Genomic DNA, 11845 nt, shown 5'->3' with positions numbered 1-11845 from the left:
TCGATGCACGGGTGGGCCCACAAGTTTTCCTCCTCATTCGGGACGCTCCCACTTACACGGAAGCGATGGCACTACTACATCAAAACTGTTAATCAGGTGTTCGCCAGGCACCTCCTGGCCACGAGACGGCAACTCCCGGGGGAGTCTCAGGACGATTTCCTGCATGCCTTGTGGGTACTTGGTAGGAACTGTAATTGCCAGGCAGTGTCGGCAGTCTAACACATGGAACTGCTGATCAGAGATGCCTATGTCACGGGCATAAAATCCAATTATGGTCGCCAGCGATTACTGGAAGAGGGTACACTTGACCTTACAGAGACTGTACAGCTCGCTAACTCCCTGGAAGTGGCCTCCCGCAATCTAGAGTCCTACACCTCCGACTGCGCGGCACCCTCGTGGGTGTCATGGGCCCCACCATAGTCCGACCGGGTACACCGCAAGCCTGCACCGCGTGGCAGCCAGCGAACTCTGGAGGCCCCAAATGCTACTTTTGTGGCCAGAACAACCGTCCTCCGGGCGGATGGGGAGCTGGTGGTAGGCAGACTTCAAGTCATCTGTGGAGAAGACTCGATACTGTGCAATCTGGTTGACCATGTCAGATATGCATGGGAGGGGGGTGGGCGTCGAGCTGGGTGTACTGGTTAGCGCACAGGACAGGACCTTTATCAGGTCGGAAGTCCAACGGCCTCTGCGGGAGGGTGTCATTGAGGCCAGTAACAGCCCCTGGAGAGCCCAAGTTAAGACTGGGGAGAAACACAAGATGGTCATCGACTACAGTCAGACCATCAACCAGTACACGCAGCTCGACGCAAACCCCCCCTCCCATGCATATCTGACATGGTCAACCAGATTGCACAGTATCGAGTCTTCTCCACAGTTGACTTGAAGTCTGCCTACCACCAGCTCCCCATCCACCCGGAGGACCGCCAATACACTGCATTCAAAGCAGACAGCTGCCTCTACCATTTCCTTAGGGTTCCCTTCGGCATCACCAATGGTCTTGGTCTTCCAGCGAGAGATGAACCGAATGGTTGACCAGTACGGATTGCGGGCCACGTTTCCGTATCTGGATAACGTCACCATCTGCGGCCATGACCAGCAGGACCACGACGCGAACCTCCAGAAATTCCTGGCTGGCTCGCAGTTCCTACTTTAGGAGCTGGTTTAGCTCACTTGGCTAAATCGCTGACTTTTACAGCAGGCCAGCAGCACGGTTCGATTCCCGTACCGGCCTCCCCGGACAGGCGCCGGAATGTGGCGACTAGGGGCTTTTCGCAGTAACTTCATTGAAGCCTACTCGTGACAATAAGCGATTTTCATTTCATTTCATTTTCATTTTTCATTTCAAATTCCTCCACACCGCTAAACTCCTTAATCTTACCTACTGTAAGGAGAAATGCATTTTCCACATTACCCGTTTAGCCATTCTTGGCTACGTTGTGGAAAATGGAGTCCTAGGCCCGACCCCGACCACCTGTGTCCCCTCCTGAAACTCCCTCTCCCCCACTGCCCCAAGGCCCTGAAACGATGCCTGAGGTTCTTCTCATATTACGCCCAGTGGGTCCCTAATTATGCGGACAAAGCCTGCCAACTCATCAAGTCCACCGTTTTCCCCCTGAATGCTGAGGCCCGCCGGGCCTTCAACCACATCAAGGCAGACATCGCCAAGGCCATGATGCACGCCGTCGACGAGTCCCTCCCATTTCAGGTGGAGAGCGACGCATCAGACGTGGCTCTGGCCGCCACCCTCAATCAGGCGGGCAGATCCGTGGCCTTCTTCTCCCGCACCCTCCATGCCTCCGAAATTCGGCACTCCTCTGTCGAAAAGGAGGCCTATGCCATCGTGGAAGCTGTGCGACATTGACGGCATAACATGGCCGGCAGAAGATTCACTCTCCTCACTGACCAATGGTCGGTTGCTTCATGTTTAGTAATACACAGTGGGGCAAGATTAAGAACGACAAGATCTTGAGGTGGAGGATCAAACTCTCCACCGATAACTACGAGATCTTGTATCTCCCGGGAAAGCTCAATGAGATCCCAGGTGCCCTATCCCGCTGTCCATGTGCCAGCGCACAAGTAGACTGACTTCGGGCTCTCCACAATGACCTCTGTCACCCGGCGTCACCCGTTTTTTAATTTTGTCAAGGCCCGCAACCTGCCTTAATCCAGCGAGCAAGTCCGGACTGTGACCAGGGACTGCCAAGTCTGCGCGGAGTGCAAACCACACTTCTACCGGCCGGACAGAGTGCATCTGGTAAAGGCCTCCCGCCCCTTTGAGTGCCGAAGCATGGACTTCAAAGGACCCCTCCCCTCCACTGACCGCAATGTATACTTTCTCAATACAATTGATGAGTACTCCCGGTTCCCTTTCGCTATCCCATGCCCTGACATGACTTCTGCCACGGTCATCAAGGCCCTACACATTATCTTCACCTTGTTTGGTTTCCCCACCTACATCCACAGCGACCGGGGATCCTCCTTCACGAGCGTTGAGCTGCGTTAGTTCCTGCTCAGCAAAGGCATCACCTTGAGCAGGCCAACCAGCTACAACCCCCGGGGAAACAGACAGGTGGAGAGGAAGAATGCGACGGTCTGGAAGGCAGCCCTGCTGGCCTTTCGGTCTCGGAGTCTCCTGGTCTCCCGCTGGCAGGAGGTCCTCTCCGATGCGCTCCACTCCATCCGGTTGCTGCTGTGCACTGCTACCAATGAGACCCCTCACGAACATGTGTTTGTCTTCCCTAGGAAGTCCACCTCCGGAGTCTCGCTCCCAACCTGGCTGACAGTTCCTGGGCCTGTCCTCCTCCGGAAGCATGCGCGGGGCCACAAATCGGATCCCCTTGTCGAAAAAGACCTCCTCCTCCATGCGAACCCACAGTATGCCTACATGGCATACCATGACGGGCGGCAGGACACAGTCTTTCTCCGAGACCTGGCACCCACTGGTTCCCCATCCACAATCACCACCATCCCCAACCTGGTAGCGTCCGCTTCCCCTGCGGTTGCCTCCCCCGCACCTGCGCCATTCGCACCCCCCACCAGTGACCCTTATCGAAACCCTATCCCAGCAGCACCCCCCCCCCCCCCCCCCCCCCCCCCACCCCCCCCCCCCCCCACCCTGCGGATCCACTACTGGGTGAAGAAGGAGAGGACAGCACGCTCCCGGAGTCGCAGATGCCACATCGGCGCCCGCACCATAACCGGGACTGAGGCGATCGCGGCGGAGGGTTAAAGTCCCCGACAGGCTCGACCTGTAACGTTGCTTCACCCTCGTTGGACTCTTTTTTTAAGCAGGGGTGAATGTGGTAAACACCAATGGTCATACACTATGTGTATTACGGTACTGCCACTGTACTACAGTCAATACAGTAAATCCCGGCCTGCTGGCTCCACCCACCAGGCGCTGTACAAAAGTGTATGCTCTCCTGCGCTGCCTCCATTCTGGTTCCAGCTGCAGGAGGCTTAACATAAAGCCTCAATAGTCTACCATTTTGTCTCGTGATCATTGATGGCATATCAGGGGAGAAGAACAGGAGGGGGGAGAGGGAAAGTGGGGGAAGAACCATAGGGGAAACATAGGGACAAGGGTAGTAAGGGAATTTCACTGGATACGGCAGGCCACACATGGTGACTGAGAACACAAAGGTACTGCAAGCAGCCACTTTGAAGGTCCCCTGGGCAAAGGGAAACCCCCTTCTTCTCCCAGGTATATAATTTATACACCCGGAATGACTTTTTTGTAGTGGGGAAATTGGTGCTTCCAGGGCTGATGAGCAGAATATTCCGTGATCATAATCTCTGATCATGCTCCACATTAATGGATGTGAAGTTGGAGACGGTCCGAGCCCACTGCCCCCCATGGATGTTGGACACAGCCCTCCTGGCCAACAGGACTTTCTGTGAGAAAATATCACACGCCATAGATAAGTATGTTACTAATAACCAGAATGGGGAGATTTCACCCTCCTGCTCTGGGAGGTGCTGAAGGCTGTGATCAGGGGTGAAATTATTGCTTACAAAGCACAAAGAGATAGGGAACAGAGGGTGGCTAGGCAACGGTGGCATAGTGGTATTGTCACTGGACTAGTATCCCAGAGACCCTGGATAATGATCTGGGGACCCAGGTTCAAATCCCACTCATTTTAAACTCAATAACGTATCGAATTAAAAGTCCTTGAAACCTTTGTCGATTATAGAAAAAACCCTACGTCCTTCAGGAATGGAAATCCTCCATCCTTAACTGGTCTGGCCTCCATATGACTCCAGATCCACAGCAATGTGGTTGACTCCCATGTCCACTGAAGGGCAATTAGGGACGGGCAATAAATGCTGGCCCAGCCAGTGACGCTCATGTCCCATAAAATTCATTTAAAAAATACCCTGAGGTGGAATTCCAAAAGGAGGTGTAGAAAGAGCTGCTCACAAATAAAGCAGCTAGCCTTGAGAGCTTTTCCCATAGACACACCACTCAGTTAAACATCCCTCCTTGACTGAGAGTTGATTTGATGGAGGCATTCCAAATCATGAGGGGTCTGAACAGAGTAGATAAGAGTAACATGTTCCCAAACAAGGAAGGATCATAAATGAGAGGGTACAGATTTAAGGTAACCTGCAAAAGAGGCAAAAGTGATATGAGAAAAAACTTTTTCACACAGCGAATGACTAAGGTCTGAAATGCATTGTCTTAGAGTACAGTGGAGGAGGGTTGAATCGAAGAATTCAAAAGAGAATTAGACTGTTATCTGAAGAGGAATAATATTTAGGGTTGCGAAGAAAAGGCAGGAGAATGGCATGAAGTAAATTGCTCACTCAGAAAGCAGGTGCAGCCACAAAAGCTTGAATGGTCTCCTGTTCTGTAAAAATTCTGTGATATTTTTGAATTTCTTGTCAAAATTTCTAAATTATCTTTTTCTCACTTAAACTTTTTTTTGACTGTCTGAACTAGTTGTATTTTAGTATTTGCTCTTATTAAATTTCCTGTTTTTCCCCAACTCTCGTTTCTCACAAGGTCACAGCATAATTTCAATAACATTTGAAGATGATAAATTCTCTTCAGAGACTGTGTTAAAGTACGGTTAATCTTATAACAAGTCTCAGAAAGACTATTAGTAAAAATATGAATAATATGTATAAATCCCTATTGTATTAATTAATCTGAGCAGTCTACCATACTATTAACTACCAATTTCAAAAAAAATTAAATTCTCATCAATTTTCTTTTCTCATCAAACTGAGAATCCCACTGGTGAGGAATAAAATATTTTCCACTTGCACACCTCACCCAGTCACAACACACACTGGAAAATGACTGTCCATTATGGATGAAAAATCAGCATCAGCAGACTTTCAATTATCCAATATGTGCTCATATCGGAATCAAGATTTCAAAAAACAATCCATATGCCTGTACCCAGCATTTCCAGGTCAAACTTAGCAGAGGAGGGATGCAGAATACAGCTACCTCAACTGTGTCCCATAAATGTACCCTAATCACTAGTGTGCCACTTTGGTATTTCAATTTTCCAGGTCTCAGCAGCACGTATAGCCTCTCTGAGTGAGACTGCCACTAATGACATAATTTCAGTGAGTGGCATCTAAATATACTAGCAACTGGGTTGAAATTGCTCAAACTTTAAAAGCCAGCGGGGAGAAGTTGACTTTTTTCCTGCCAGTATAGACTAAGTTCAAATCAGGATCCAAAATATGTAAGAACAGAATATACCTGAACCTTTTCACTAGCATATAATAATATCTTTGACAATTACTATATATTTTGAACAGGTTGAAATAAATAGATAGATGATCATCATATAATGACTAAAATGGAAATTATTAATTACTCTTTATTTAAAAAAAATAAAAACAGTGAGACCAGCACTGATTAAAATGTCTAAACTTTGCAGATTTAGTGTGTTTATGTGCTGACCATCTATTTTGGGAGTATCAGATCATTTTATCTTTCCATTTTCCACACAGAATGTGTTTGATACACATTTTCCATAGAATCCCTGCAGTACAAAAGGAGGCCATTTGGCCCATCGAGTCTGCACGGACCCTCCAAACATGCATCCTACCTAGGCCTGGTCCACCCTCCACCCCCTCCTGCCCCCACCTATGCCAAATCGCACCACCCAGCCCACCCCTCCCTTTCCCCAACCTTATCCCCATAACCCCACTTAACCTGTACATCTTTGAACTGTGGGTGGAAACCGGAGCACCCGGAAGAAATCCACACAGACACTGGATGCAAACTCCACACAGTCACCCAAGGCCAGAATCAAACCCAGCTCCTGGAACTGTGAGGCAGCAGTGCAAACCACTGTGCCACCCTTCTTAATTGTCCCAATTATTTGGTTTAATTTATTATGACAGATGAATGGCTTGTCCTGTAACCATTCTAGGATTCTATGATTTGAAGGATGCAATGTAATGTAATTGTTCCCATCTCTGAATTTGTTTTCCACATGGGCAATGAGGTTCAAAAGTATCAATAAAATTATCGAGGAAATAAAATGTGTTTCCAGATTTGGCTTAATAGTGAAAAAACACCTGGTTGAGACTGCTGTGTCTCATTAATCAGCAGTTTCAAATTTTACAGTGGGCCCCATGCTTGAAAATGTACTTGTACAATGGGAGATGTCATGGGAGTATCCCTTTAAGAAATGTTTTTGTCTCATCACATGGCTTCAGTGATGTCATTGTGTGTGGAGCTGGGCTGTGGCTCTGGGAGTTGGTTTTACTTTTACTTTGGGTTTGGAGCTGGTTTGTGGCTCTGAGTTTTTACTTTTGTTTTCACATTTTGGCTGCTGTAGACTCAGACAGAGAAGCATTTTGGCCTGTCTCTCTATTTTCAAGTTTAAAGAGTTATTCCAAGGAAGAAACCCAATGATTATAGTTACCTACTGTTTTCGTAAAATGGTTTTGGATTTATGAGATTTTGTTATTGAATTGGAACAGTTAAGGAGGAATTTATTAAGGGTTATACATAGATTACTATAGCTGTGTAGGGTATTTGTTTATAGGTGATAATAATTCTTACTGTGTGTGTTTATACAAATGTTAACTAAATTCATAGAATAAAGCTTGTTTTTTGATTAAAAGTGTCTAAGCTGAAGACAGGCTCTTGTGCCCATCAGAACCAACACCAATAAGCAGTTATAGGTCAGGTGAACTCCATAATATACTTTGGGGTTTTCTAAACTCTGGCCCATAACAGGGGACATAAGCAGAAAATTAACTAGCTTCACATGGGATTGAAGGTAGGTAAATTTGTAGACAACTGGCATAGATACCTATCAGATATAGTTAGTACAGCAGAGATCAAGAAAGAAAATGAATGTCTGATCAAAAGCAAGACCGTCAACTCCAAAGAGACAAATAATCTTCTGGCAGCCTTTTACATTGTGCTTGTCTCCAAATCAACAAACTGCACAAAAACCTTATAAAGGAGCATGAGACCAAGACCACTGAAATGAAGAAAGAATGGAGGATAATTTGAAAAGAAACTGTCAAAGTAACCACTTCCAATAGAATGAATGAAGACCAACTGAAACTCAAGAACTGTGTGCACCTCAGCCATCATTCAAAATATAGGCTTGGTCCATGCCTATCAGATCAATGTCAACAAGGATATGGTCAGACTAGCTTGTTCCTGGACATTATTCTGGTGCTGCTGACTAATCCATCCATTGGGGGCATGTATCATTTTCAGCACTGAGATCCCTTAAATTAATCACTTCTCTGATGACCATATTGCAAGGGTCAAGTGGACAGTCTGAGCTATTCAGAGAAGCAGAACTCTTACTGCTAGTAGTGAGAAGGTGCTTTCCATTCTGTAGAAAACCATCACCTACTTGGATGAGTGAAAGTTTATAGAGGGTAGAGGATGACAGGCCAGCCAGGACACCATTGCAATAGCCCAGTTTAGATGTGTCAAAAGACATTCAGAAGCATGTGTGCAGAGGCCAGGTGGAGGTGGGTGATGTTACAAAGGTGGAAGCAGATGGTCTTTATAATGCAGAAGATACAAGATCAGAAGCTCAATTTGGATCAAATAGATCATACACATTGTAGAATTCTTAACAGCCTGCGGCAATGAACATACAAACATACAAGATGCCAAAGTAGGCCACATGGCCCCTCAAGACTGCTCCGCCATTCAATAAGATCATGGCTGATCTGATTGCATTGAGTTCCATATTTCCATCTACTCCTGATAATTATTGAATCCCATTCCCAAAAATAATCTATCTACTTCTGCATTAAGATATTCAGTGACCCGGCAGCTGCCACCTCCTGAAGCAGAGAGCTCCAAAGTCACAATGCAGGCAATTACAGCACATTTAAGACTGATTGGGGCATCACGGCGGCACAGTGGTTAGCATTGTTGCTTCACGGCACTGAGGTCCCAGGTTCGATTCTGGCCTTGGGTCACTGTCCAGGTGGAGTTTGCAGATTCTCCCCATGTCTGCGTGGGCCTCAGCCTCACAACCCAAAAGATGTGCAGAGTAGGTGGACTGGCCATGCCAAATTGCCCCTTAATTGGAAAAAATTAATTGTATATGCTAAATTTATTTTAAAATATAAAAATAAATAATTTGTGACTGGTTGACAGTCAAGCCGCCTGACACAAAGTTAGTGGAATTTTGACGAATTGCCTATTTCATTCTTTTATGCAACAAAAAAAGCTCAGAATATGTGAAGATGGCAACCTCTCCTTGATCCCATATACTTCACTAGGATCTGGAAGGGAGATCATCAATGTTACACGATTGCTATGTGTCTAAGCATATTTAAAGCCCATCTCAATAAGTCCTATTGTCAATACGTCCTTCCCAAACCGGAAGTGAAGCCCAGACCTCGATTTGGAGCCAACCCGGACCTCGGAGCTCCAAACCTGGCCTAACTACCGACGCCAGCCCCTGGATCGCCCGGCCCAGTCCCCAGAGCTCCCGACCCGACCACCGATGGCATGACCCGGCTCAATGCGACCCCGAGAGACCCGCCCAGTGACCTGACCCGGAGAGGCCCGCCCAACAACTCGACCTACCTGGTGATGGAAGAAAGAAAAATCCACGTGGAGGCCCGATTGGACCTACTTCAAGATCCGACCCCAGGAGCGTCCAAGGAGGGAACAGACAACGGGACCAGCCCAAGCTGCCTCAGGAAGCCACTGCCCATGACCCAGGACCCCAGCGGAGTCCGTGCGCGAGGACCCGAACGCGCAACAAGGTATTCCCATGCCCGCAGAACGCCGTGACCCATCCGGATCGCAAACTCGCCCCCCTAGTAACCCCTCTACCTCAGACAGTGCCCGGGACCCTGCCAGATGCGACGCCGGATATGTAAACATGCCCTGGTCCCTGCCAGGGCCCTGGACCCCGCCAGACGCAACCACCTACCTTCCACAAGGGCTGATGTCTCCCATCGGATCCCAGGATCATCCAGCAGCAGCCGCCGACCGAGGAAGCGAGGGAAACGCGGCGGTCAGCAGGTTAGACTGAAGCAACGTGGTTTCAAGACCCCTCTCCCCAGCATACTCCTGGCAAAAGTCCAAGCGATCGAAAACATGCTGGATGAACTTAACGCCAGTGATACCTCTCAGAGGGAAGTAAGAGACTGCTGTGTGCTCTGTTTCACAGAGACATGGCTCACCCCCGCCTCACCGGACTGTGCCATACAACCTGAAGGCTTCTCAATTCACCGGGTGGACCGCACGGCATCATCAGGCAAAGCGAAGGGTGGAGGGGTGTGCCTCCTCATCAACTCCTCCTGGTGCTTGGATGTGGCGACCCTGGCGACCTACTGCTCCCCAGACCTGGAATACCTGACCGTGAAGTGCCGCCCATACTATCTTCCATTTGAGTTCACTTCAGCCATTATCACAGCGGTCTACATCCCACCCCAGGCAGAAGTGAGGAAGACACTGGACGAACTGGACGCAGTTATAAACACCTACAAAACAGAACGCCCGGAGGCCTTGTTCATTGTGGCCGGAGACTTCAACAAAGCTAACCTCAAGAGGGTACTGCCAAAATTCCACCAGCACATCTCCTGTCCCACCAGGGGCGACAACACTCTTGACCACTGCTACTCAAAAATCAAGGGCGCCTACCGTTCCATCCCCCGACCGCACTTTGGGAAATCAGACCATAAGACGGTGCTCCTTCTCCCGGCTTACAAGCAGAAACTCAAGCGGGAGAACCCAGCTAAGAAGGTTGTGCAGTGCTGGTCCGAGGAGACAGAAGAGCTCTTATGTGACTGCTTAGAGACAGTGGACTGGTCCATATTTAAGAACTCAGCGACCAACTTAAATGAATATGCCACCACCGTCACAGACTTCATCAGCAAATGTGTGGACGACTGTGTGCCAAAGAAAGCAGTATGTACGTTCCCCAAACGGAAACCATGGCTCAATCGCGAGATTGACTCCCTACTGAAGGACTGATCTGAGGCGTTCAAGGCAGACGACCCTGACCTATACAAGAAATCCAGGTACGACCTCCGCAAAGCCATCCGAAATTCCAAGAGAGAATATCAAACCAAGCTAGAGTCACAGACAGACTCTCGGCGGTTGTGGCAAGGACTAAACAACATAACGGGCTACAAAGCGAAGCCGAGCAGTATCTCTGACAGCAGCGCACCCCACCCCGATGAACTCAATGCATTCTATGCTCATTTCGAGCAGGTAACCAACAATCAGCTGTTGAGTGCCCTAGCAGCCCATAATTCACCCATACCCACCATCACAGCTTCCGAAGTCAGATCGGCCTTCCTGAAAGTGAAACCTCGGAAGGCGTCGGGCCCGGGCGGGATCCCTGGTTGTGCACTCAGAGCCTGCGCGGACCAGCTGGCAGAGGTATTCACAGACATCTTTAACATCTTTAACCTACTCCACTCCGAGGTCCCCACCTGCTTCAAGAAGATCACCGTCATACCGATACCAAAGAAGAACCAGGCAACGTGCCTCAATGACTACCATCTGGTGGCCCTGACTTCAGTCGTAATGAAGTGCTTCGAGAGGTTGGTCATGAAGTGCATCACCTCCATACTTCCAGAACGCCTTGATCCACTGCAATTCGCATACCGTTGCAACCGGTCCACATCAGACGCCATTTCCCTGACCCTACACTCATCCCCAGAGCATCTCGAAAACAAGGACTCCTACATCAGACTCTTATTTATTGACTACAGCTTCGCCTTCAACACCTTAATCCCTGCCAAGCTCATATCAAAGCTCCAAAACCTAGGACTTGGCTCTCCACTCTGCAACTGGATCCTCGATTTTCTGACCAACAGACCACAATCAGTAAGAATGAACAACACCTCCTCCACAATAGTCCTCAATACCGGGGCACCGCAAGGCTGCATACTTAGCCCCCTACTCTACTCCCTGTACACACACGACTGCGTGGCAAAACTTGGTTCCAACTCTATCTACACGTTTGCTGACGATACAAACATAGTGGGCTGGATCTCGAATAACGACGAGTCAGAATACAGGAGGGAGATAGAGATCCTAGTGGAGTGGTGTAGCGACAACAATCTCTCCCTCAGTGCCAGCAAAACTAAACAGCTGGTCATTGACTTCAGGGAGCAAAGTACTGTACACACCCCTGTCAGCATGATCGGGGCCGAGGTGGAGATGGTTAGCAGTTTCAAATTCCTAGGGGTGCACATCTCCAAAAATCTGCCCTGGTCCACCCACGTCAACGGTACCACCAAGAAAGCACAACAGCGCTTATACTTCCTCAGGAAACTAAGGAAATTCGGCATGTCCACATTAACCCTCACCAACTTTTACAGATGCACCATAGATAGCATCCTATTGGGCTGCATCACTGCC

Source organism: Scyliorhinus canicula, chromosome 6, assembly GCF_902713615.1.
Source record: "Scyliorhinus canicula chromosome 6, sScyCan1.1, whole genome shotgun sequence".
NCBI classification, from domain to species: Eukaryota; Metazoa; Chordata; class Chondrichthyes; order Carcharhiniformes; family Scyliorhinidae; genus Scyliorhinus; species Scyliorhinus canicula.
This window is presented reverse-complemented; position numbering follows the sequence as displayed.